This window comes from Eptatretus burgeri, chromosome 14 (assembly GCF_056783735.1).
Source record: "Eptatretus burgeri isolate ZD-2024b chromosome 14, Ebu_testis_v1, whole genome shotgun sequence".
Lineage (NCBI taxonomy): Eukaryota > Metazoa > Chordata > Myxini > Myxiniformes > Myxinidae > Eptatretus > Eptatretus burgeri.
The window spans coordinates 65597680-65624952 of NC_140974.1; the positions used below are offsets into that span (position 1 = coordinate 65597680).

A 27273-nucleotide genomic window follows, 5' to 3' on the forward strand; every position below is an offset into this window, starting at 1 on the left:
TCCGTAGTGGGTATCATCAAATCCCCATCAGAAATGAAGATAAGCCATACACCGCGTTTGAGGCCTGTGGACGCCTTTATCAGTTTGCTCGGGTTCCCTTTGGCGTCACCAACGGAGTGGCTTGCTTCCAACGTATCGTGGATTCATTCATCCAAGAAGAAGAACTGGTTGGAACATTTGCTTACTTCGACAACATTACTATTTGCATGATGCTCATCTCACGAAATTTCTTGAGGCTGCGAAGAGAAAGAATATAACTTACAATGAAGACAAATGCATCTTTTCAACTAACAGGCTCAGTATTCTCGGATATGTGGTGGAAGGAGGGGAAATGCGCCCGGATCCTGAACGACTCCGACCCTTACAGGATTTGCCTGTGCCTCGGGACATGAAATCGCTCCGACGCATCCTTGGCTTCTTTGCCTATTATTCACAGTGGATATAAGACTACTCAAGCAAGATCCGCCCACTGTGTGCCACTACTACATTTCCCATGACAAGGGAAGCAGAAGCGGCTTTCCATCTTCTTAAGCAAGACATTGAAGGTTCAGTGGTGAGGGCGATTGACGAATCCATACCCTTCGAAGTTGAGACCGATGCTTCGGATGTAGCAATTGCTGCAGTCCTCACCCAGGCAGGACGTCCGGTGGCCTTCTTTTCCCGAACCCTTGAGGGACCCGAATGTCGTCATGCTTCTATTGAGAAGGAGGCCCAGGCTATTATTGAAACAGTTCGCCACTGGAGACAGTATTTGACAGGCAGACATTTTACTATAAAGACAGATCAACGATCAGTGAGCTATATGTTTGATAAGCAGCATAAAAATAAGATAAAGAATGATAAGTTCATGCGTTGGAGGATGGAATTATCTTGCTATGATTTTGACATTGTGTATCGTCCTGGTCGAGAAAACATTCCCTCTGATACATTCTCCAGGTCTTATTGTGGGATGGCATGCCACGATCGACATTCACTGTTTAACCTCCACGAAGCCTTGTGCCACCCAGGGGTTACCCGCTTATACCATTTTGTGAAATCTAAGAATATGCCATATTCTGTGGAGGATGTCCGGCAGGTTGTTGGATCTTGTAGTATATGCGCAGAATGCAAGCCCGAGTTTCACCAACCAGATAAGACTCGACTCATAAAAGCTACTCAGCCATTTGAGCGTCTCAATATAGATTTCAAGGGGCCTCTTCCGAGTACAGATAAGAATCAGTATTTTCTTAACATTGTGGACGAATATTCACGGTTTCCTTTTGTATTTCCTTGTGCCGACATGACCACTTCCACGGTTATCAAGTGCCTCTGTCAGCTGTTCGCTATTTTCGGAATGCCGGCTTACATTCATTCGGACCGGGGACCCTCCTTCATGAGCAAGGAATTACAAGACTTCCTTGCCAGTAGCAGAACTGGTAGCAGAACTACTAGCTATAATCCTCAAGGGAATGGCCAAGTGGAGAGGTTCAATGGTACCATTTGGAAGGCAATCACAACGGCTCTAAAATCCCGTAATCTACCCATCAAATGCTGGCAGACTGTTCTGCCTGATGCTCTCCACTCAATTCGTTCACTGTTGTCCACAGCAACCAATGCTACCCCTCATGAAAGACTTCTGAACTATTCTCGTCGTTCTTCCTCGGGAGCCTCGGTGCCTACTTGGCTCTGCAATCCTGGGCCAGTCCTGCTGAAGCGTCACGTACGCACAAATAAAACTGATCCCCTTGTGGATGAAGTCGACCTCCTCCAAGCAGGACCCCACTATGCCCATATTCGCTACCCGGATGGCAGGGAAACTACGGTCTCTGTTAGACACTTAGCCCCAATTGGAACCCCATCCAAGAGTGAACCCCAAATTCTACCTCAGGCTTCTGAAGAAAATGTAATTCCCCAGGGTAGTCCCCAAGACGCACCCTGCTCAGAGGGGGGTGATCTCGTTCCTGATATGGTTCCTGCAACTCCACAGCAATCAGATGCTGTGGATAACCCTCCAGTGCCAAGAAGATCCGGTCGCACCATTCGTCCTCCTATTAGACTAGATTTATGGAGATAGATTTCTCGGAAGGGGGTGAATGTTGTGATAATAAAGTGCCGTACTGTGATTGGCGGCAACGGAAATTGGGCGGATGTGGCAGCACTGTATATGAAGGTCAATGGCTGGTGATGACACGTATACCACGTACTCCATGGAAAGTCATGCTGGAACAGTAATGGTATGTTATATACTATATTAGGAATAATGTACTCTGAGGAATGTAATTGGGATTAGAGTATGGAGTTTAACTTCGTTATTATGTGATGCGTATGTGGTATTTGCCTTCAGTATTATGTGGACAAGTTATTGTATTTTGTTATTCTTACCCTATGTATATTTATGTTGTTGTAGATATGCGTATGGGTTTTGTGAGAATAAAGCCGATCGAAAAGGTCTATTGTTGATTACTACAACACTTATTATATCAACATAAATATACCATTATATCAATAGTCTTGGTTGCTTCAAGCGAAGAGGAACTTTTGTTGCTGCAAGTGAAGAGGTGTGGAGACAACACACGTGGAAGTGGTGGAAATAGGAACAAATAACTCTCAGAGGGCGTGTGGGGATTGTGGGGCGTGTGGGGCATGTGGGGATTGTGGGGCGTGTGGGGATTGTGGGGCGTGTGGGGATTGTGGGGCGTGTGGGGATTGTGGGGAGTGTGGGGCGTGTGGTGCGTGTGGGGATTGTGGGGATTGTGGGGCGTGTGGGGATTGTGGGGCGTGTGGGGATTGTGGGGCGTGTGGGGCGTGTGGGGATTGTGGGGCGTGTGGGGAGTGTGGGGAGTGTGGGGATTGTGGGGATTGTGGGGATTGTGGGGCGTGTGGGGAGTGTGGGGCGTGTGGGGATTGTGGGGATTGTGGGGCGTGTGGGGATTGTGGGGCGTGTGGGGATTGTGGGGCGTGTGGGGATTGTGGGGAGTGTGGGGCGTGTGGTGCGTGTGGGGATTGTGGGGATTGTGGGGCGTGTGGGGATTGTGGGGCGTGTGGGGATTGTGGGGAGTGTGGGGAGTGTGGGGAGTGTGGGGATTGTGGGGCGTGTGGGGATTGTGGGGCGTGTGGGGATTGTGGGGATTGTGGGGCGTGTGGGGCGTGTGGGGAGTGTGGGGCGTGTGGGGATTGTGGGGATTGTGGGCGTGTGGGGATTGTGGGGCGTGTGGGGATTGTGGGGCGTGTGGGGATTGTGGGGAGTGTGGGGCGTGTGGTGCGTGTGGGGATTGGGGGGAGTGTGGGGGGTGTGGGGAGTGTGGGGGGTGTGGGGCGTGTGGGGGGGGGGGGGAGTGTGGAGAGTGTGGGGATTGTGGGGCGTGTGGGGATTGTGGGGCGTGTGGGGAGTGTGGGGCGTGTGAGTGTGTTTTTAGTTACATGTGTGCGGTGCGTTGGTTTCGTGGGTTTCGTGCGTTCGTGGTCTGAACTCGAACCTGGGCCCGTGGTGTGTGGCGCTGTGGAGGAGGTAATGCTACGGCATGGTGTAGGGAAATCCGTGCAGTTAGTCAGGGAATATTGCAAAAATCTGGGAACAAATTCCTTACCAAGAAATTTCTTCACCAATGTGTTTGTGAGGGCGTCCACCAACATATTTGAAAAAGTTTAAATTCAACTCCCCTCGGGGAACCCGTGACAGGGGTCAACAGGGGTCACTGACCTTTTTTAAGATAAAATTTTTCTTATATTTCCATTCTGGGTCACAGTATCCGACAAGAAGCATCTAAATTATTCAAAGTAGGCTCATTTTAAAGCTAAGAACATATCTGACATGGTGATACCGAAAACAAATCAATATGTTAAAAGGTTTACACAATTTTGAGCAAAAAACATAATTTTTTGGGTAAATATTAACTTTTCTGGTCTACAATTCGTCTTCTCGGTAGATACCCCTTCGTTACGTTTTTCTGAAAGTTTCCAGCAGACTGCCCAAGATATGCAGCCTTAATGTATCAAAAGTAAAACATTCTGGTATTTATAAAATTAAAATTATGAAAGGTCACTGACCTTTACTGTTTTCCCTTATTGTAACATAAATTGTAATAACCGTTACTGGGAATCCGGAATCGGTTTACCATCGGTTCATCCGCTTTCGTGTAAGGGTTTAAATCGTTGCTGCTCCACAATGTCAAATACCTTAGGAGTTGATGTCTGAGTCTTCTCCAGACTCTACATCATCAGGGATACAGTTCATACATGTAATGCCTTTACAACTTCCGCATGCTGAGATACACTTGACACCATTCTACTTGCAGTTGCACTGCCGGTTGCTGCAATCTCCAGCACAATTGCAAGTCGTGAACCGGAGCAGCTCCTCAGGAGCCATGGGGTTTACTGTTGGATCTGGCTCGTAACCACGAACCCCTACCATCCATCCATAGTCACTGGGGTCCAAAGACATGCTCTGCAGCAGCATCCAGTCCCGGGTTTGGAGATAGGCACGGAGAGAATGCTGTGCAGCTGCACCTCTCTTGGAGGCAGAGTCTCTGGTTTGATCAGCCCGGCCGCCACCTTCCGCGAGAACATGTTGTATCGAATTGCACCCAAAGTAGCACCTGGTTCATGGTAAATGTGCTGGAAAATCGCAATACCGGCCCTGATCACCACGTCCTTCGTAGCCCGTACGTCAAGGAAGATGTCCGTATGTTCATCAATGTCCCCTGCACAAAACCTGTCAAATAGAGTCGTTTTCCCGTGGCCCCGATTGCAGAAACCGTATCACAACCGGTGAAGGCATGAGTAAAGAGCAGGTACTGCCTCTGTCTTTCAGAGAGAGCTTCTCGGATCCTCCTGACATCGTAAGAGCCCTTCGATGTGGTTAAGAAGAGTGGATGGTTGGTGCTTGAGCTATGGTGTACCAGCATTATCAGCACGTCCGCGTCTTCCGCCCGCACCTGAAAATAGAATAAGATATGAGCAAAGCGTCTTGAATTTTGCAAACACAGTGAACTTAACAATTGAAAAGTTATTTAACTATGCTCCTCTTCTTTTCTGAGGATAAATGCACTTTCATAACAATGTGGCACATCAAAATACAAGTGACGTTACAAAAATGACAATCATGTGTTTACTGATGCCCAGTGCAGCACAACATTTGGATTTGCCAAATCAAAAAAAAATATAACATTGCTCTTCTTTTTTATTTAACTCAGTTAATTAGTTTTATATGTGCCAATGTGAAAGTTTTTGTTTTGTTTTATCAACACAGAAACAAATCAAAAGTAATGTAGTTGATGTAAGTAAAATACCTACACAAAATTTTACTGACCTCAACAGAGTCATCTGTAGCAGCAGCCAGTGCCGCTCTCACAATTGAAGTGTCATCATCATTGTCACACTGCTTCACGGTGATCTGACATTTCCGGAATGTTGAAGAGAGGAGATGGATGAGCTCACTCTTGTTATGAGTGTTCTCCATGAACTTTGCCTTTGGGGTCAAATGTATCATATCCGGTCGAATCTGTAGATCACAGCAGGAGTTCTTGGTACGCCGGATGTGGTCGTGATCTTTTGGTGAGCTGTTATAGCCATCGAAGACCACAGTGATCTTCTGAGACCGACGGCCGAGACACTGCACATAGCTCAGGTAACTGTCGGCAATCCCCTGCTAAGTCTGACCTTGTTCCCACGTCACCATGAAGAGAAGCCATCCGCCATCAACCACCAGACTGGAGCAGGCTTGGTCAGTGAGGTCAAGCGGATCGGTCAACTCCTTCAGGCTAGTCTTGGAAAAGCCTGCCTTGTTCGCCTTGTTCATTTTCTGATCTTTGTTGCTGAACAAGGACAAGGGGAAGGGAGTCAGCTCATACTTTAAGCTTGTCTCGACTGTCATATGCCGTTGGGCGAAAATTATCAGTCGGTTGAACAACTTGAGCGAGTTTAAGTGAATCTTATTCTCATTGACCTTGGGAATCTTTCTGAGCGATGACAGGGCCTGTACCTTGAACTTCACCTGCATGGTCGATGTCACCGACTTTCCGTCCAGCTTTATCTGCATCTCCCTCCCTACTTCCGCTGCTCTCTCAGCATTGACTGTGTCATCTGCAGTGCTCGTGAATCCTGTTGAGAAGGATACAAGCAAATGCTTGTCTCGATCGTGGTCGAAGGGATTGTTCTCCTCCAACCACTTGAGGGCAAGTCCAACCGCTTCTGCATACGCCAACAGAGTCGGGTAGCCTTTAGGAGTTGCCTGTGCGAGCTTCTGAGCTGGCGTCTCCGGGCCTTCACAGATGAAGCAATTGAGCGGAGGTGCATGAATAATGTCTACGTCCATACTGCCCTACAAAGGAAAAACCGAGGGTTAAAAAATTAGGGTAACAAAAGAAAAATACCTGCAACGGTGATTACAATTTATGTTACAACAAGGGAAAACAGTTATGGTCAGTGACCTTTCATAATTTTAATTTTATAAATACCAGAATGTTTTACTTTCAATACATTAAGGCTGCATATCTTGGGCAGTCTGCTGGAAACTTTCAGAAAAACGAAACGAAGGGGTATCTACCTAGAAGACGAATTGTAGACCAGAAAAGTTAATATTTACCCAAAAAATTATGTTTTTTTGCTCAAAATTGTGTAAACTTTTTAACATATTGATTTGTTTTAGGTATCACCATGTCAGATATGTTCTTAGCTTTAAAATGAGCCTACTTTGAATAATTTAGATGCTTCCTGTCGGATACTGTGACCCAGAATGGAAATATAAGAAAAATTTTATCTTAAAAAAGGTCAGTGACCCCTGTTGACCCCTGTCACGGGTTCCCCGAGGGGAGTTGAATTTAAACTTTTTCAAATATGTTGGTGGACGCCCTCACAAACACATTGGTGAAGAAATTTCTTGGTAAGAAATTTGTTCCCAGATTTTTGCAATATTCCCTGACTAACTGCACGGATTTCCCTTCACCATGCCGCAGCATTACCTCCTCCACAGCGCCACACACCACGGGCCCAGGTTCGAGTTCAGACCACGAACGCACGAAACCCACGAAACCAACGCACCGCACACATGTAACTAAAAACACACTCACACGCCCCACACTCCCCACACGCCCCACAATCCCCACACGCCCCACAATCCCCACACGCCCCACAATCCCCACACGCCCCACAATCCCCACACGCCCCACAATCCCCACACGCCCCACAATCCCCACACGCCCACAATCCCCACAATCCCCACACGCCGCACAATCCCCACACACCCCACACTCCCCACATGCCCCACAATCCCCACAATCCCCACACGCACCACACTCCCCACACTCCCCACAATCCCCACACGCCCCACAATCCCCACAATCCCCACACGCCCCACAATCCCCACACGCCCCACAATCCCCACAATCTCCACAATCCCCACACGCCCCACACTCCCCACAATCCCCACACGCCCCACACGCCCCACAATCCCCACACGCCCCACAATCCCCACAATCCCCACACGCCCCACAATCCCCACACGCCCCACATGCCCCACACTCCCCACAATCCCCACACGCCCCTCTGAGAGTTATTTGTTCCTATTTCCACCACTTCCACGTGTGTTGTCTCCACACCTCTTCACTTGCAGCAACAAAAAGTTCCTCTTCGCTTGAAGCAACCAAGACTATTGATATAATGGTATATTTATGTTGATATAATAAGTGTTGTAGTAATCAACAATAGACCTTTTCGATCGGCTTTATTCTCACAAAACCCATACGCATATCTACAACAACATAAATATACATAGGGTAAGAATAACAAAATACAATAACTTGTACACATAATACTGAAGGCAAATACCACATACGCATCACATAATAACGAAGTTAAACTCCATACTCTAATCCCAATTACATTCCTCAGAGTACATTATTCCTAATATAGTATATAACATACCATTACTGTTCCAGCATGACTTTCCATGGAGTACGTGGTATACGTGTCATCACCAGCCATTGACCTTCATATACAGTGCTGCCACATCCGCCCAATTTCCCTTGCCGCCAATTACAGTACGGCACTTTATTATCACAACATTCACCCCCTTCCGAGAAATCTATCTCCATAAATCTAGTCTAATAGGAGGACGAATGGTGCGACCGGATCTTCTTGGCACTGGAGGGTTATCCACAGCATCTGATTGCTGTGGAGTTGCAGGAACCATATCAGGAATGAGATGGCCCCCCTCTGAGCAGGGTGCGTCTTGGGGACTACCCTGGGGAATTACATTTTCTTCAGAAGCCTGAGGTAGAATTTGGGGTTCACTCTTGGATGGGGTTCCAATTGGGGCTAAGTGTCTAACAGAGACCGTAGTTTCCCTGCCATCCGGGTAGCGAATATGGGCATAGTGGGGTCCTGCTTGGAGGAGGTCGACTTCATCCACAAGGGGATCAGTTTTATTCGTGCGTACGTGACGCTTCAGCAGGACTGGCCCAGGATTGCAGAGCCAAGTAGGCACCGAGGCTCCCGAGGAAGAACGACGAGAATAGTTCAGAAGTCTTTCATGAGGGGTAGCATTGGTTGCTGTGGACAACAGTGAACGAATTGAGTGGAGAGCATCAGGCAGAACAGTCTGCCAGCATTTGATGGGTAGATTACGGGATTTTAGAGCCGTTGTGATTGCCTTCCAAATGGTACCATTGAACCTCTCCACTTGGCCATTCCCTTGAGGATTATAGCTAGTAGTTCTGCTACCAGCGATCCCCCTACTGGCAAGGAAGTCTTGTAATTCCTTGCTCATGAAGGAGGGTCCCCGGTCCGAATGAATGTAAGCCGGCATTCCGAAAATAGCGAAGAGCTGACAGAGGCACTTGATAACCGTGGAAGTGGTCATGTCGGCACAAGGAAATACAAAAGAAAACTGTGAATATTCGTCCACAATGTTAAGAAAATACTGATTCTTATCTGTACTCGGAAGAGGCCCCTTGAAATCTATATTGAGACGCTCAAATGGCTGAGTAGCTTTTATGAGTCGAGTCTTATCTGGTTGGTGAAACTCGGGCTTGCATTCTGCGCATATTCTACAAGATCCAACAACCTGCCGGACATCCTCCACAGAATATGGCATATTCTTAGATTTCACAAAATGGTATAAGCGGGTAACCCCTGGGTGGCACAAGGCTTCGTGGAGGTTAAACAGTGAATGTCGATCGTGGCATGCCATCCCACAATAAGACCTGGAGAATGTATCAGAGGGAATGTTTTCTCGACCAGGACGATACACAATGTCAAAATCATAGCAAGATAATTCCATCCTCCAACGCATGAACTTATCATTCTTTATCTTATTTTTATGCTGCTTATCAAACATATAGCTCACTGATCGTTGATCTGTCTATATAGTAAAATGTCTGCCTGTCAAATACTGTCTCCAGTGGCGAACTGTTTCAATAATAGCCTGGGCCTCCTTCTCAATAGAAGCATGACGACATTCGGGTCCCTCAAGGGTTCGGGAAAAGAAGGCTACCGGACGTCCTGCCTGGGTGAGGACTGCAGCAATTGCAACATCCGAAGCATCGGTCTCAACTTCGAAGGGTATGGATTCGTCAATCGCCCTCACCACTGAACCTTCAATGTCTTGCTTAAGAAGATGGAAAGCCGCTTCTGCTTCCCTTGTCATGGGAAATGTAGTAGTGGCACACAGTGGGCGGATCTTGCTTGAGTAGTCTTATATCCACTGTGAATAATAGGCAAAGAAGCCAAGGATGCGTCGGAGCGATTTCATGTCCCGAGGCACAGGCAAATCCTGTAAGGGTCGGAGTCGTTCAGGATCCGGGCGCATTTCCCCTCCTTCCACCACATATCCGAGAATACTGAGCCTGTTAGTTGAAAAGATGCATTTGTCTTCATTGTAAGTTATATTCTTTCTCTTCGCAGCCTCAAGAAATTTCGTGAGATTAGCATCATGCTCTTCCTGAGTCATGCCGCAAATAGTAATGTTGTCTAAGTAAGCAAATGTTCCAACCAGTTCTTCTTCTTGGATGAATGAATCCACGATACGTTGGAAGCAAGCCACTCCGTTGGTGACGCCAAAGGGAACCCGAGCAAACTGATAAAGGCGTCCACAGGCCTCAAACGCGGTGTATGGCTTATCTTCATTTCTGATGGGGATTTGATGATACGCACTACGGATGTCAATCGTACTAAAAACACGGTATTGAGCAATCTTGTTAACAGTGTCATCTATACGAGGCAGAGGATACCCGTCAAGAAGTGAAAATTTGTTGATAGTTTCTGAATAGTCCACGGCTAAGCGTTTCTTGTGAGTTTCGTTCTTAACGACAACAACCTGTGCACGCCAAGAGGAGTTACTGGGCTCTATAATACCTTCCTTCAACATCCTTTGAATTTCCTTTTCAATGAATTTACGATCATCGGGAGAGTACCGGCGTGATCGAGCAGCAACAGGATAACAATCAGCTGTCAAGTTGGCAAACAGTTCTGGAGGGTCAACACATCGTGTACTGAGTCCACAGATAACAAGAGGAGGCAAACTACCTCCATATGTCAGTGTAACACTATCATGCAGTCCCTGAAAATCCTGGCCCAAAACTATATCTGAACACAGCTGAGGGAGTATGGACAGACGCACATCTTGGTAGCACCGACCGTTTACTTTGATATTGACTCGACAGAACCCTGATGTCTGAGCGGTGAAGGAAGTGGATGCCATGGAAACATTGCCTTGGGTGTGATGTACACTTAAGGAATGGCACTTAACGAGGTCGGGATGGATAAAACTTTCTGAACTACCACTATCCATAAGGCCATCCAATTCCACTCCATTGAGCGTGACCCTCACAACCGCCTTTGATAACACCCCTGGGGCAGCAGCAGAAGACACAGCCGCTAGCGTTGCCTGATCAGAGGAAGTTGCACAAGCACCAGTAGCTACTGATGAAGTACTACGGCACACCTTAGCAAAATGACCCTTTTTCTGGCACTTATGACACACAGCCTCTCGTGCCGGACATTTTACACGTGGGTGTTTTAAAAAACCACAAAAGGAACATTTAACACCCGTAGCAGCCATTACAGTTGTGGGTTCCACTTCACCGGTATTCTGATTGGATGAGGCAGCACCCAATGAACGGGAGGGTTGAATAACACAATAAGATTCTGAATTTCTTTGGGCTGAATCTAGAGATCTCGCCTGATCAAACATGGTAGCTAAATCTAAAGTCTTATTCTCTAATAGACGTTGTCTGATCAGTGGTGACTGCAGGCCGCTAATGAAGGCATCCCTGATGGATTCTTCGCAATGTTGAGTTGCTGTTACAGCCCCAAAGTTACACTCTTTACTTAACGTTTTCAGAGTCAGAAGGTATTCATCTAAGGACTCTCCGACCTGCTGGCGGCGAGTTGCAAGACGATGGCGTGCAAAGACTTCATTAGTGGGCTTTACGTACTGTGACTGTAAAGTACGGATAGCCTCATCATAAATGGTACACTCTGATATAGTTTCGTATAGTCTTGGTGAGACAAAATTTGTAAGCAGACTCATCTTATCCAGATTATCCTGTGGTAGAGCTCCCAGGAAGTTTTCGAACGTCTTCAACCAGTGTTTCCATTCTTGTGCCGCTGTGGGTGAACTGGGATCCGAATCCAGCCTCTCTGGTCTCAGCAAACGCTCCATTCCAGTGTAGGCCTCGGCGCTCTTCTGGTTCAATCCAACCAGGTAAGTTTTGTGAGAATAAATTATTGTTGTAGTAATCAACAATAAACCTTTTCGATCGGCTTTATTCTCAAAAAACCCATACGCATATCTACAACAACATAAATATACATAGGGTAAGAATAACAAAATACAATAACTTGTACACATAATACTGAAGGCAAACTCCATACTCTAATCCCAATTACATTCCTCAGAGTACACCATTCCTAATACAGTATACTACATACCATTACTGTTCCAGCACGACCCTCCACGGAGCACGCGGCATACGAGTCATCACCAGCCACCGAGTCATCACCAGCCACCGACCCCCATACACAGTGCTGCCACATCCGCCCAATCTCCGTTGCCGCCAATCACAGTACGGCACTTCATTATCACAACAAGTGTCTGCTCGACAGATGAAGCAGTCGCGACCGCCGAGTCGAATGTGATGTCGGTCAACCGCAGGATGGCTGCTACCATCTTTGCGTCTCGCAGACCAGAAATAAAACGATCTCTGAGCCGTGCCAGACGCTCCTCTGTCGTGAATTTGCACGGCACAGCCGAATGCTTCACCCGTGCTACGAAGTCCGCAACGCGCTCCTCGCCACCCTTAGCGAGATGATCGAACTGGAACCGCGCGAGATGTAACGACCTCTCTGGCGCCAAGTGGGTCTTCATTTTCGCCACGATGTCCTGAAAGGATAGCACGTCATCACTGAGCCTATTTGGAGCCACCAAATCACTCAGCAGCCGGTAGTGCTCCGTTGATAGCGAGGCGAGCAAGATCGCCTTGCGTTTCTCTTCATCCTCTACATCATTCACCCGAAAGTAGCAACCTAACTGTTCAGAAAACAACTCGAACTCATCTCCCCCGAACACGGGTACACGTCCGTGCGCTGTGCCCCGACCTTCTGCCATGCTCGTGCTGGCGAGACCCTTGGCTCTGTAGCTTGGAACCGCCCTGCACACGCCGATCCGAAGATCCTCGTCAGCCAACTGTAATGTACTGAAATGGAAGATGCTTAGCAGGCAGACACGAGCGGGAGGACAGTCGAGCCGGGTTGTGTTGTACAAGCGCGAGCGCGGGCGTACTCTGCCCGGCGGCTCTCCTTTATTACGTATGCACACGCACGAGCCGCGTTCGACTACTGCATTCCTACGACGCCTCAGGCGGCGCGCACACCTTATATCCCTTGCAGATACGATGACCACCACGACCACTCCTCCCATCATCACGCCCATCATGCATCATCATCATGCCCCTCCCCGTAGGCCCGCAGACTACACCACAAAATACACGAAGTTATATAAATCGCTAATTTGTTAAAATTTTTGATTTCACTCCAGATTTTGACACTGATTTTTGTTCACCAGATCCGATTTTAAAATCCGATATAATATTTTGATTATATACTTTAATTAGTCCGTGAGAGTCGATGGTGTTTCCAAATCGAGGCATGTTTGAATAGGCCGAACAAAATGGCGAATTAGGACCCCCATCGAGCGTGAGCGAGGAGTCCGAGGCTGTCCAAGGATGCGCCTGATGAAAAAGGAGATAATTAAGGTCGTTAATTATCTTCAGCAGGGGTGTGTTAATGAACCCATAAACCCAATTTTCAGTCGTGCACTTTCTTGGAGTTTTATTAGTTTGCATGCAAAGTTTCAGGCTGTTATGTTTCATAGTTTTGGAGTTATGGAGGACACACACACACACACACACACACACACACACACACACACACACACACACACGCACACACACATACACACACACATACACAAACACACACACACATACACACATACACACACACACACACATACACACATACACACACACACGCACACACACACACATACACACATACACATACACACATACACACACACATACACACACACATACACATACACACACATATACATACACACACATACACACACATATACATACACACACATACACACACACACACACGCACACACACACACATTTACACACACACATACACACACACACATCAACGACAAATGGATGGCGTGTGTTTGTCCGTCACAGCTTCAACTCACTGCCCACCTCGTCTATTAATTACGTACTATTGAAATGTACCTTTTGACCCTTCATTCAGACTGCTGAGACCCCTTAGACCTTTGAAAACACTTTCAACCAAACCCCGAAGGACCTCCAATTATTATTATTATTATTATTATTATTATTATACATGAGAGACCAACGCCCCTCCCCCCTGAAGTGCTCTTTCATTGAATCAGTATTTCCTGGAGATACCAAACAATGGTTTTCAACTCTCACAACGGATTTTCCTGTTTCACAACGACGGCGGCTTCAGGAAAAGTCACCACGAGGTTCTCAAGATATTAAATAAATATTTGTTGTTCATTATTTTTGCTTCAACCTTGATCACCGCACTTCTTGTCCTGGTCGATCCATGATCGTCCCACCCAATGCAAACCTAGTATTTCAATTAATCATATAGTTTTACCAATTGTTCTAATTTTCATCACAAGTTGGTTTCCTGTGTTTATCCGAAACGTCATTTCTTGCATTAGCTCCTCCCTCTTATAACTCATGAAGCTGAAAATTAGAGCTTTGAAATGGAAATAGCCCCAAAAATAAAGATAAAACTTAATATGTAGACTTCGTAATATAACGCACAATGCCTTCTCTATAACAACTAATTATTTTGTAAAAATGACGTTTCCGGGTTAAAAAAAACAATATATTTTTATTTACACTCACCATTGAAGCGACGCGGGGTGTTCTCATTGACCCTCATTTTTCGGGATTTTTGACGTTATCGCTTCTCGGCCTCTCAAGGCTAAGATCAAGTGTAGTATCTGTTCTTATTGGTTTAATAACCAATATGTCTCACATCGTGGGACTTATCTATTAAACATATTTTTGTTTGGAGGTGTCAGATTACGAGCTTGCTCTGTCTGTTCCACGCATTGTCCTGGTATTGCATTATCTCCAGGATCAGTGCACCTGTTATAGAAACAAAGAAAAGAACGAACAGGTTTTGTTTAAAATTGAATCAAAAAGCTTTATCAGGAAAAGCAACCATCCTGACCTCATTCTCAATTTTTCATGTTTCAGTGGACGTTTCAGATCCCATGGTGTCCTTCGCTAAGAATAAGCGAGCTTTCGCCAGCACCCTGAGCCAATTGCAAATTCCTGCCCTCATTGCCTAAATCTAGTATTTCATTTAATCATATTGTTTTACCAATTGTTCTAATTTTCATCACAAGTTCGTTTCCTGTATTTATCCGAAACGTCATTTCCTGCATTAGCTTATCCCTCTTATAACTCATGAAGCTTTGAAATGGAAATAGCCCCAAAAGTAAAAAGATAAAACTTAATATGCAAACTTCATAATACGAGTACTTGCGTGGCCGTGCGTGCAAAAAAAAAAAAATCTTTCAAACCGCGAGCCAGAAACAACAACCGCACAGGTCGTTCCTTTGCTCTTGTGCGCTCGTACATGCGTGGCCGTACGTGCAAAAAAAAACAACTTTCAAACCACATGCCAGAAACAACAACCACATAGGCTGTTCCTTCGCTCTCGCGTGCCCGTACGTGCAAGAAAATTTTTTTTTCAAACACACACACAGGCCGTTCCTCCGCTCTCTGAAACGACGACTGGATTGGGGCATTGTGTTTATCAAAAAATGTGCAAAAGAAATCGAGAAATTATTACATTACAGTGTCATCACTATCCGGAAGTCCGTACGTTGTAACCTGTAATGGGGAACGCGGCTGGGGATCTCTTCTCCAACGGCCACGCCTACGCAGCACCGTGTCCTGTCATTGGTTTGGTAAATAAATGGCCATAACTTGAGAACCACTTGTCCGATAAATATTGTGACGTCCACGGGACTTGAACAGTCCCGCCAACGTAGAATGAGCCGAAACGATGGAGGCGATTTATTTGTTTATAACCCAAACATGGCGGTTCTAGTCGCTCTACCGCAAACAGGACGAGGAAGGTGGCACGAGTCACTTTTCATTAAGTTGATGATGTTTATTTGTTTTTCTAATTATTACCAGAAATAACAAGACTCGGCAAGAAGAATGATCCGGGGCGATTCGACGGGATGGTGTGGGATCGGGCGTGGGGAAAAACACAGACAATTCCAATGAATATACAGTTCTCAATCCCTCTAAGGCGCCAAGCACACGCACACACACACACACACACACACACACACACACACACACACACACACACACACACACACACACACACACACACACACACACACACACACACACACACACACACACACACACACACACACACACACACACACACACACACACAAAACGTAGCTATTTCTGGTGGTCAGGCTGGACCGTGGTGTGGACGCAACTGCCCCTGGATCGGCGCCGGACGAGCTGGCCTTGCTCTCGTCAGGGGGGCAGGAGAAACCGTGGTGCTGTCGACCTCCTGGTCTTGGCCCAAGTCCGCTCACAGCCGCCAGGGAACCAGCTCCGGCGCCAAGCCGTGAGCAGGAGAGGGAGGCAGGTCCGCCCGCCGCCCGACCCCGCACTCCGAGTCAGCAGAACCCCAGAGCCAACCAAAGCGAGGCACGAGGCTCGGCAAGGCTCCCAGACACGATCAAGAACACGATCGATTCAGCACAACAACCAGGACGCTCTCTGCCGCCACAGCTTCCACACCAAAAAAACACGATCTTTTTGGTTGAATCTTCTTCTTCTTCCTTTTCGACCCCGAACAGAACCTTTTTATCCTTCTGTCCTCGTCACTTCAATCGAGCCGTTTATTGGCCCACCGCCATCGCCTTCCGCCAATCGTGATCACGGGGCGGAGCCATCCGCTGCACTGTTCTGTGACGTCACGGCCAGTCTTCAGAGAATACCAAAAGGGGTTTACGCAGACACACTTACCCTATCCCGTGTCCCTATCTAATTACGTGACATTTATCATTTCCCCCCTGAAGAAATGAACATTTACTAGACAACTTATCACCACTGAATTGCTACTTATTATATCGAGATTCTGGTAAACTCGAACAGCATGGCATACCTAATTAAACATCCTAATTACCCTTTGAATGCATACGCCCCCCTCAAACGTAACAATATCAAACCTTGAAAAGGCACATACTCAGGTCCCCAACAATATAGCTGGCAAGTTTCAAATAGATCGGACCTGTGGTTGTCGAGAAACAGCGGTCACAGACAGTGTAACCACTCCTCATTTTCATAAATTCCAAGGTGAGCCAATGAAAAAAGCCAAGAATTCACAAGGTTCAGAAAAGCGATGATAATAGAAAACCGATACGCCAAGAAAACCTATCGAAAACCAAGACGCCAAGGTGAACAACGAATAGCCAAGATCTTGTGAAAAAAGCCAAGGAGTGGTCACACTGGTCACAGACACACACACACACACAAAGATTGCTGGAATTATAGATAGACTAGTGCATGCCCGTAGGTGCGTGCCTGCACTTGCACACAAACAAACAAAAAAACTTTCAAACCGCGTGCCAGAAACAACAACCACACAGGCCGTTTCTTCGCTCTCGCGTGCCCGTACGTGCGTGGCTGCACGTGCAAAAAAAAAAAAAAACTTTCAAACCGCGACCCAGAAACGACAACCACAAAGGCCGTTACTTCGCTCTCGCGTTCTCGCGTCAACCACACTTCCACACACAGAGTTAATGAAAATCAAGTTTACCTCCCCGTCTTTGCTTGCCATGACATTCACTGCCATGTAACCGGCACGGCCCGTGACGTCATCGTCGGCCAGTCGCCGTTCCTTCGCTCTCGTAAACGACGACTGGATTGGGGCATTGTGTTTATCTATAAATGTGCATAGGAAATCGATAAATTATTAGAATACAGGAAGTCAATTAAATTTTTGTCTCCTACTTGCTTATTTTCAATCGTAAGTTATCGCGTGTTTAAAATTTACTTCCCGGATCGGAGCATACCGGTTCACTCTGATGTTACCGAAATTTATACACCATCTAATATGAAAACGATCATAACTTGGGGCATTGTATTTATCTATAAATGCGCATAAAAATAGAGAAATTATGAGAATACACGGTCATCATTATCCGGAAGTCCGTACGTTGTAACCCGTAATGGGGAAAGCGGCTGAGGTTCTCTTCCCCCATCGGCCACGCCTACGCAGCAACGGGTCCTGTCATTGGTTGGTAAATAAATGGCCGTAACTTGGGAACCACTTGTCCGATTAATATTGTTACGGATCCGGGGTGGTGGGATTCTCACCCGACTCTTGGCGCCACCCTCACCACCGCCGTCTCCGGGGTTTATAACGCCGGCCGGCTCGGCACAGGTCTTGGGTCACGCGTCTTCAATCGCGATACCAACGTAATCCTGGACCTTACCAGTTGGGAAAATAGACCCCGGTTACAGACTGGTTTTGTCAGATGCAGAGCGTTTTCTGCCAGTCTGTAACCATTTTGGTTTTATATACCAACTGAACGGATCTCTCCTCGATGCGACACAAATTAATCCATAGAGGCAACTTCATACGAGTCAACCAGATTTATTGGGGAACATCGGGGAACACAACACAAGCAAAACATTCACGACAATGTTTTAATTAATCTATAACCCGTTCTTAACAAGGGAACTACGGATTACGGGTTTTGAGGGGGTCCCAACTGAGATATGCCTTATACAACACGTGCAGAAAAAGACAGACAGACAGACAGCATGCATGCAAGACAGAGTACTTGGGGATGTTTCATGGACGAGAGGAAAATGTCAAAAGCCCGAATGCAGTTCGTCACAAGACGATGTCCACGGATTCGAGCCCCAAGCTCGAACACGCCGCGTGGCGAAATGGAGGCTTCGTACTCTTGCTCCTGGCAGTGCCCGCGCACGCAGCCTCGGCACGTTCAATCCCCATGAGGTCGACTGCAACAGACTGTCAGATCGATGATGGGTTTCAGCTGATTTCTCTCAAGGTCCAGCATACAAGTCCAGGCTGGCCTGTTCACCAGACAAGGCCAAATCGGGGTGCCGGGCTCCAGCAGGCTGGGTCCATGGGATTCCAAAACGTCGTCGAGCCGTGAGGTGAGTCGGGACAGTCAGAGGCTCCGTCGTTAGACGCAGGTTGAACGTGTCGATCACCTCCTCTCGAAGCCGACTCCAGACTCACACCGCAGCCAGGTCCTCAGTTCTTTTCCACCCTTTCCTTTCCTTCTCACCTCGAAGCTCGAGAACGCCTCAAAACCGACCGTTCAACTCCGTCCTCTGTTTCTTCCTCTTCTTTTCTTCTTGGGATCTCATCCCCATCGGCCACGCCTACGCAGCAACGTGTCTTGTCATTGGTTTGGTAAATAAATGGCCATAACATGGGAACCACTTGTCCATTTAATATCAAACCTTGAAAAGGCACATGCTCAGGTCCCCACCAATACACCTGGCAAGTTTAAATTAGATTGGACCAGTGGTTGTCGAGAAACAGCGGTCACACAGACACACACAGAGATTGCTGGAATTATAGATAGATAACTCACAATGCTTTCTCTATAACAACTAATTATTTTGTAAAAATGACGTTTCCGGGTTAAAAAACAATATTTTTTATTTAAACTCCCCACTGAAGCCACGCAGGGTGTTCTCATTGACCCTCATTTTCGGGATTGTTTGAAGTTATCGCTTCTCGGCCTCTCAAGGCTAAGATCAAGTGTAGTATCTGTTCTTATCGGTTTAATTGTTATTTATTGTTGTGAATGAATGGTGGTTTTTTTATTTTGTTGTTGTTATAATTTTTTTTTTTTTTCCTCTTTCCTCTCGGTACAGTGTGTGGACGTCCAATTCCGGGAACTGTTTCATGAATTATTGCGAATCTTTTTCTTTTGTGTATGATTCTACTTTTTGGAATACAGATACCCGATGGAAGAGGACGGACGGAGGCCGGGTCGGCGAGGTGAAGGTGCTGCTCGAGATGTGGAGACGTTCCCCTGCGAGTACTGCGGTAAAAACCTAGCGACGCTCGCGGGGTGGCGTCGACACATCGCCCGCATGCACCGGGTGGTCGCCGCGGAGGCTAACGCCCCCGTCGGCCCCCAGACCCAGGTATTTCTGTACCCGCTTCCCGACCGGTGGCCTTGTTCACTGTGCCGTGAGACTTTTTTTTAATTTTCAGACCCTACAACGACATCTAAAGCGGTTTCATGCCGAGACCGCTTTTATTTCAGTTTTTAGATGCTCGAGGTGCGACCTGGAATACGATACGGCAAGGAAGGCGGCGAACCACTTCCAAATCCACCGGAAAGAGGACAGAGTTCGCCCCTCCGTTGCCGGTATCGCTGGGCCTTCGGGTAATCGACTGCCGAGACGACGGCTGGCTGAGACTAGCGCTGATTCTAGACAGGTGCCCCAAGTTACTACAAAGGATGCACCGGGTCCGGTCGCCCCGGCCGAGAGCTATGGCTCTGACGACGGGGCGGCCGGCCCGCGTATTGTAAATATGAGTGGAATCGGTGGTAGTAGGCGGCGGTCGTTCCGGAGGTCCTGGTCACCAGTTTTGGGTTGCCCCTCTGGAGGGCAGGCTGATCTGATTCTGGAGTCTAGCCGGGTCTTCGAGCCCCTTTTGGGTGTCCCCCTCTTGGAACAACAATTAGTTGCCTGCAGTGAGTCTCCGGTGCTGCCCATCACCGAGGGTTCCCCTGTCGGGGTTGTCCCCCGATGTGATGAGGAAACATCCCGGGTTCTTGACTGCTTGGTATCAGCTATTCTCGAGGCCCCCGAGAACCTGCTTTCGAGGAGGCTTGTGACAGTTTTTTGCAGGTGGCGGGTGCTGGTGTTGAGAGGGCGGAGGGCCGCGGTGGGGTGGGGGGGCTTGAGCCCGCGGGTGCGACTGAGGCTGCGGCTCCGCCCGCTTCGGTTGCCGACCGGTCTCGGGTTCCCCCGCCCCGGCGCGACGCTCCCCCGGCTCCACGGCCTGTCTCCCCTCCCCCAGGTGTTGATGCTGGCCCTAGCTTTCCTGAGTATTGGGTCGGTCGGTTGAGGAACGCGGTGTTGTGGGAGGAGTTTGAAAAGGTCTGCGATGCGTTTGCCAATGCCCTGGTTGACCGTTGCCGACCGCGGCGTGGTGGACGCGGTGCAGACGCCCCCACGCACCCAAGTCGTCCCCGACCTGACCGCCCCGGTATGGCGGGTGCTTCCGGGCTGAGGTATGACCGCCAGGAGGCCAGTCGCCTTCAGAAGCTGTACAGGCACAGCAGAAAGCGTGCCTTTAGGGTGGTCCTTGGGAAAGCTGAGGATAGATATTCTGGTGGGAGGGAACCTGTGGAGGCTTTTTTCTCCCGGGTGTTCTCCGCCAAGAATGTCGACCCAGCGGTCATTTCCCGGGAGTTCTCCAAACATGTGTCATCCACTGACGAGGCTCGTGCGGAGGGGCAGCGTTAAGTGCGCCCATTGGTCAGAGAGAGATCTCTGCCCGACTTGGGCGCATGAGTAACTCTGCCCCGGGACCGGACCGTGTTGAGTACCAGCACCTGAAGCGAATGGATGGGGCGTGTCGTGTGACATTGGAAATTTTTACAGCCGATGTCTGCGCTCGCTCCGTATCCCCGCTTCATGGAAGCAGGCCACCACGGTCCTGATCCACAAGAAAGGGGACACCGGGACCCAGAAAATTTTCGGCCGATTGCCCTCCAGAGTTGCCTCTATAAACTGTTTATGGCGGTTCTGGCTGATCGGCTCGCAGCTGGGCGCTCCGGCATTCAATGCTGAGCGAGGCCCAGAAGTGCTCTCGGCCCAGTGAAGGCTGCTTCGAGCACTCCTTTTTGCTAAACACCATAATGAAGGACGCCAGGCGGAATCAGAAGAATATTTTTGTTGCCTGGCTGGACCTTCGGAATGCGTTTGGGAGTGTTCCACATGGAGCTATTTTTGCCGCACTGGACACGATGGGCGCGTCTGCGGAGCTGATCGACCTGCTTCGAGATGTTTACACTGGTGCCTCCACTACCTTTAATACGGACGATGGCCCGACTAGCGAGGTCCCTATATTGTCAGGGGTGAAACAGGGATGCCCCATATCGCCGATCCTGTTCAACCTCACGATCGAATTGATTGTGCGCGCGGTGCAGGCTTCTGCTGCGGCCGGAGGTCACGGCGTCAAAATTCATGGGCAGCCGGTGTCTATATTGGCATATGCTGATGACCTGGTTGTCCTGAGTAGGACCAGGGAGGGTCTTTCGACCCTTCTTGACGTGGCCTCCGTTAATGCTGATGTGTTGCAGCTGGAGTTTACGCCTGCTAAGTGTGCCTCTCTGTCACTTTTCTGTCGTGAGGGGGTCAGGGTCGGTGATGTGTTATTCTCGATTCAGGGTCGAACCATGCCAGCTCTGAGTAGCGAGGAGCATTATCGCTACCTCGGGACCCCCATCGGTGTGTATAGAGATGATGAGGACGTCTGCTCATTGGTTACCAACATGATAGCGGACGTCCTCAAAATTAAACAATCATTGCTAGCACCATGGCAAAAGTTGGATGCGATTCAGACCTTTGTCCAGCCCTGCCTCTCTTTCGCGTTGCGCGCGGGAGAGACGACCAAGAAACAAGTTAATAGGCTGGTATCTGCGGTGGTCAGTGCGGCGAAGGAGATCTGCCAGCTTCCGGTCCGCGCTTCTAATAATTATATTTTTCGCGGGCCGGGATGTTGGCGGATTAGGGCTTCAACACCCGGGGTCGGAGGCAGACATCCAAACTGTCGTTCAGACGGTGCGGATGCTGTCCTCCAGCGACCTTTCCTTACGCGGCATTGCCACGCAGCAGCTCTTGTCGGTCGTCCACCGGACGATCCGCTGTGTTCCCGTTGAGTCGGACGTGGATAAGTTCCTGTCTGGCTCGATGGAAGGGCCATTGGCGAACTCCGGGTACAGCGGCCAAATTTCCACGCTCTGGTCTCGGGTGAGGTCCGCGACGCGGCGGTTGAATGTGACTGTCCGTCGTGCCCTCTCAGGGGAGCCCGTTGTGACCCTGGGCCATTCCCGAGAGTGCAGCTCTAAAGACGTGTGTTCTGCACTTCGGGAGTGGACCAGGGAGAAGTTTGCACAGCGGTTGCTCGGCCTCCCGGACCAGGGAAAGGTGGCCGCTGCACTGAAAACGGATAAGTTTGCCAACGGTTCCTCGTGGATTCGCAGTGGTTCGTTCATGCGCTTCTGTGATTGGAGGTTTGTGCATCGGGCAAGGCTGAACTGTGTCCCGACTAATGCTGTGACCCATCGATGGAATCCCGCTGCCCCCCAGGGGTGTCGGCGGTGTTGCTATCCCCGGGAGACTCTGGCTCACATTGTTGACCATTGTCCCCCGGGTATGGTACCCATTCGCCGCCGTCACAACATGATCCAGAGTCGCCTGGTCAAGGCCATTCGTCATGGGGACGTATATGTAGATCAACATGTTCCTGGTGATCCCTCCCCACATGAAAGACCAGACATCACTGTGGTGGAGGGAAATAAAATCACAATTGTTGACATTGCTGTCCCCTTTGACAATGGTTCCGATGCCCTTGCCACTTGCGCAGCTGCAAAGAGGGAAAAGTATGAAGGCCTGCGTAAAGCATTGGTGGCTAAGGGCAAGGATGTCCAGGTGCTTGGGTTCATAGTGGGGGCACTGGGATCGTGGTTCCCTGGAAATGAGTCGGCCCTGAACCGGTTGGGAATCTCCCGGTCTTACCGGAAGCTGATGCGTCGGCTTTGTTGTATTGATGCCATAAAGGGATCCCGGGATATTTATATTGAGCACATGTCGGGCCATCGTCAGTATGAAGAGGTTTGAGGTTGGTACTTCCCTATTTCCCTTCCTTCCCTCTTTCCTCCCCCCCCTTTTTTTTTTTTTTTTTTTTTTTGTATGGTGTGCATGGTTTCTATGTTTGTCTAAGTGAATGGATCTTGCCAAACGGACGAGAAGCGCAAATTTCCATTTTTGGACTGGTCCCCTTTCTTTATGGCTTGGTGCCCTTAATTGGTCCTTGGGGGTTGTGTTCTTTTTATTTTGACATTCCCCCAGGGGCCTATTTCTATTCTCTTTTTGATTCTAACGGTGTGGAGGAATTTTATCCTCAGTGTCTATTCCTTTTTTAACTTTTTAATTTTGGTCTTTTATAAATTTTTAATAAATCTGTTCTTATTGGTTTAATAACCAATATGTCTCACATCGTGGGACTTCTCTATTAAACATATTTTTGTTTGGAGGAGTCAGATTACGAGCTTGCTCTGTCTGTTCCACGCATTGTCCTGGTATTGCATTATCTCCAGGATCAGTGCACCTCTTGTTATAAACAAAGAAAAGAACAAAAGTTTTGTTTAAAATTGAATCAAAAAGCTTTATCAGGAAAAGCAACCATCCTGACCCCATTTTCAATTTTTCATCTTCCCCTTTCTGTCTCCCTCATCACCCCACCTTCTGAATACTTCCCCCTCACATCCTCTCAAATCTTCCCCCACACAGTCTTTCCCCCACACACGACACTTCCACCACCATCTCAGATCGTCCTCAATCCTAAACCACGATCCCACATACTCTTCTTCACATCACCTGCCAAATCTCTCCTTCCAATTTTCCAGTTTCCATCTTGTCCATCCCATCCCTGCTTTTTGTGTGTTTCGTGTCCTGTTTTTGTCCATGACGTCCATGTCCAGGTATTTTACTTAGATCAACTACATTACTTTTGATTTGTTTCTGTGTTGATAAAACAAAACAAAAAAAAACCTTGACATTGGCACATATAAAACTAATTAACTGAGTTAAATAAAAAAAGAAGAGGCAATGTTCTTTTTTTTTAATTTGGCAAATCCAAATGTTGTGCTGCACTGGGCATCAGTAAACACATGATCGTCATTTTTGTAACGTCACTTGTATTTTGATGTGCCACATTGTTATGAAAGTGCATTTATCCTCAGAAAAGAAGAGTAGCATAGTTAAATAACTTTGCAATTGTTAAGTTCACCGTGTTTGCAAAATTCAAGACGCTTTGCTCATATCTTATTCTATTTTCAGGTGCCGGCGGAAGACGCGGACGTGCTGATAATGCTGGTACACCAAATCGAAGGGCTCTTACGATGTCAGGAGGATCCGAGAAGCTCTCTCTGAAAGACAGAGGCGGTACCTGCTCTTTACTCATGCCTTCACCGGTTGTGATACGGTTTCTGCAATCGGGGGCCACGGGAAAACGACTCTATTTGACAGGTTTTGTGCAGGGGACATTGATGAACATACGGACATCTTCCTTGACGTACGGGCTACGAAGGACGTGGTGATCAGGGCCGGTATTGCGATTTTCCAGCACATTTACCATGACCCAGGTGCTACTTTGGGTGCAATTCGATACAACATGTTCTCGCGGAAGGTGGCGGCCGGGCTGATCAAACCAGAGACTCTGCCTCCAACAGAGGGTGCAGCTGCACAGCATTCTCTCCGTGCCTATCTCCAAACCCGGGACTGGATGCTGCTGCAGAGCATGTCTTTGGACCCCAGTGACTATGGATGGATAGTAGGGGTTCGTGGTTACGAGCTTGCAATTGTGTTCATGACTTGCAATTGTGCTGGAGATTGCAGCAACCGGCAGTGCAACTGCAAGTAGAATGGTGTCAAGTGTATCTCAGCATGCGGAAGTTGTTAAGGCATTACATGTATGAACTGTATCCCAAACCAGCTCAATGGGGTATAAGTCTGGAGACTGTGCTGGCCATTCCATGATTTGAAGCCTATCGTCTTGTTCTTTTCTTCTAAGGTAGTTCTGACACAGCCTGGAGGTATGTTTTGGGTCGTTATCTTGCTGTAGGATGAACCCCTGACCAACAAGGCGCAGAGCAGAGGGTATTGCATGCAGTGCTGGATTAACCATGAGGCAGACAAGGCATGTGCCTTAGGGCCAGCCAAAAATTATTTTCACGTAAAATATTTGTCTTTTTTTGTATTAAATATTTTGTGATTGAATCAGTTCATCTTTTTTCTAGGGTCCATTTCCATGAGCCCGAGATCGAATTTAAAATTTTCAGGCCATTCTCTAAAATTTCAAAATGTGCCTTCGGGCCAGCCGAGGCTTAATCCGGCACTGATTGCACGGCGCTGCAAAATGCTGTGGTCGTCCTTTTGGTTCAGGGTGCCAGTCACTCTGTGCAAGTCGCCGACTCTGGATTCAGCAAAAGAGCCCCAGATCATCACGCTTCCTCCCCCATGTTTGAGAGTTGGTGTCACACACTGAAGAACCATCCCTTCACCGACTCGACGGCGTACAAAAACCCTGTGTGATGAACCGAAGATTTCAAATTTTGATTCATCTGTCCATAAGACCTTTTTCCAGTTTTCAGTAGTCCACTGGTGGTGCTTCATGTCCCAGGCAAGACTCTTTCTTATTTTGCCATCTTAGCAATGGCTTTCTTATTGCAACTCGACCTGTCAAACCTGCAGCTCAAAGTCTTCTCTTCACAGTTGAAACTGAGACTTCCTTACTTCGACCAGTGTTAAGCTGTGCTTTAAGCTGCTGTCCTGCGAGCCGTATATACGATACGGCAAGGAAGGCGGCGAACCATTTCCAAATCCACCGGAAAGAGGACAGAGTTCGCCCCTCCGCTGCCGGTATCGCTGGGCCTTCGGGTAATCGACTGCCGAGACGACGGCTGGCTGAGGCTAGCGCTGATTCTAGACAGGTGCCCCAAGTTACTACAAAGGATGCACCGGGTCCGGCCGTCCCGGCCGAGAGCTATGGCTCTGACGACGGGGCGGCCGGCCCGCGTATTGTAAATATGAGTGGAATCGGTGGTAGTAGGCGGCGGTCGTTCCGGAGGTCCTGGTCACCAGTTTTGGGTTGCCCCTCTGGAGGGCAGGCTGATCTGATTCTGGAGTCTAGCCGGGTCTTCGAGCCCCTTGTGGGTGTCCCCCTATTGGAACAACAATTAGTTGCCTGCAGCGAGTCTCCGGTGCTGCCCATCACCGAGGGTTCCCCTGTCGGGGTTATCCCCCGATGTGATGAGGAAACATCCCGGGTTCTTGACTGCTTGGTATCAGCTATTCTTGAGGCCCCCGAGGGGCCTGCTTTCGAGGAGGCTTGTGACAGTTTTTTGCAGGTGGCGGGTGCTGGGGCTGGGGGGTTGAGCGGCAGTGTGGAGAGGGTGGGGGCCGCGGTGGGGGCGGGGGCTTGAGCCCACGGGTGCGACTGAGGTTGCGGCTCCGCCCGCTTCGGTTGCCGACCGGTCTCGGGTTCCCCCGCCCCGGCGCGGCGCCCCCGGCTCCACGGCCTGTCTCCCCTCGCCCAGGTGTTGATGCTGGCCCTAGCTTTCCTGAGTATTGGGTTGGTCAGTTGAGGAACGCGGTGTTGTGGGAGGAGTTTGAAAAGGTCTGCGATGCGTTTGCCAATGCCCTGGTTGACCGTTGTCGACCGCGGCGTGGTGGACGCGGTGCAGACGCCCCCACGCACCCAAGTCGTCCCCGACCTGACCGTCCCGGTATGGCGGGTGCTTCCGGGCTGAGGTATGACCCCCAGGAGGCCAGTCGCCTTCAGAAGCTGTACAGGCACAGCAGAAAGCGTGCCTTTAGGGTGGTCCTCGGGAAAGCTGAGGATAGATATTCT

At 48.6% G+C, this 27273-nt stretch overlaps 1 non-coding gene and 4 pseudogenes across 3 annotated transcripts; 4 read left to right on the top strand and 1 right to left on the bottom strand.

The window, feature by feature from the left end:
• Window positions 1–3690: 3690 nt before the first annotated feature.
• LOC147013474 (uncharacterized) lies at window positions 3691–7067 on the bottom strand (annotated as a pseudogene). The gene is made up of 2 exons (XR_015051339.1): window positions 5288–7067; window positions 3691–4913 (listed from the first exon to the last, which is right to left on the bottom strand). The product of XR_015051339.1 is annotated as an uncharacterized LOC147013474 (transcript).
• A 7413-nt stretch (window positions 7068–14480) lies between these two features.
• On the top strand, window positions 14481–14674 carry LOC147013475 (U2 spliceosomal RNA). The gene has a single exon (XR_015051443.1). It is a non-coding gene; the product is annotated as a U2 spliceosomal RNA (small nuclear RNA).
• On the top strand, window positions 14525–26772 carry LOC147013476 (uncharacterized; annotated as a pseudogene). The gene is made up of 2 exons (XR_015051340.1): window positions 14525–19766; window positions 24702–26772. The product of XR_015051340.1 is annotated as an uncharacterized LOC147013476 (transcript).
• Window positions 19343–19438, top strand: LOC147013477 (U2 spliceosomal RNA; annotated as a pseudogene).
• LOC147013478 (U2 spliceosomal RNA) lies at window positions 23799–23975 on the top strand (annotated as a pseudogene).
• Window positions 26773–27273: the final 501 nt, after the last annotated feature.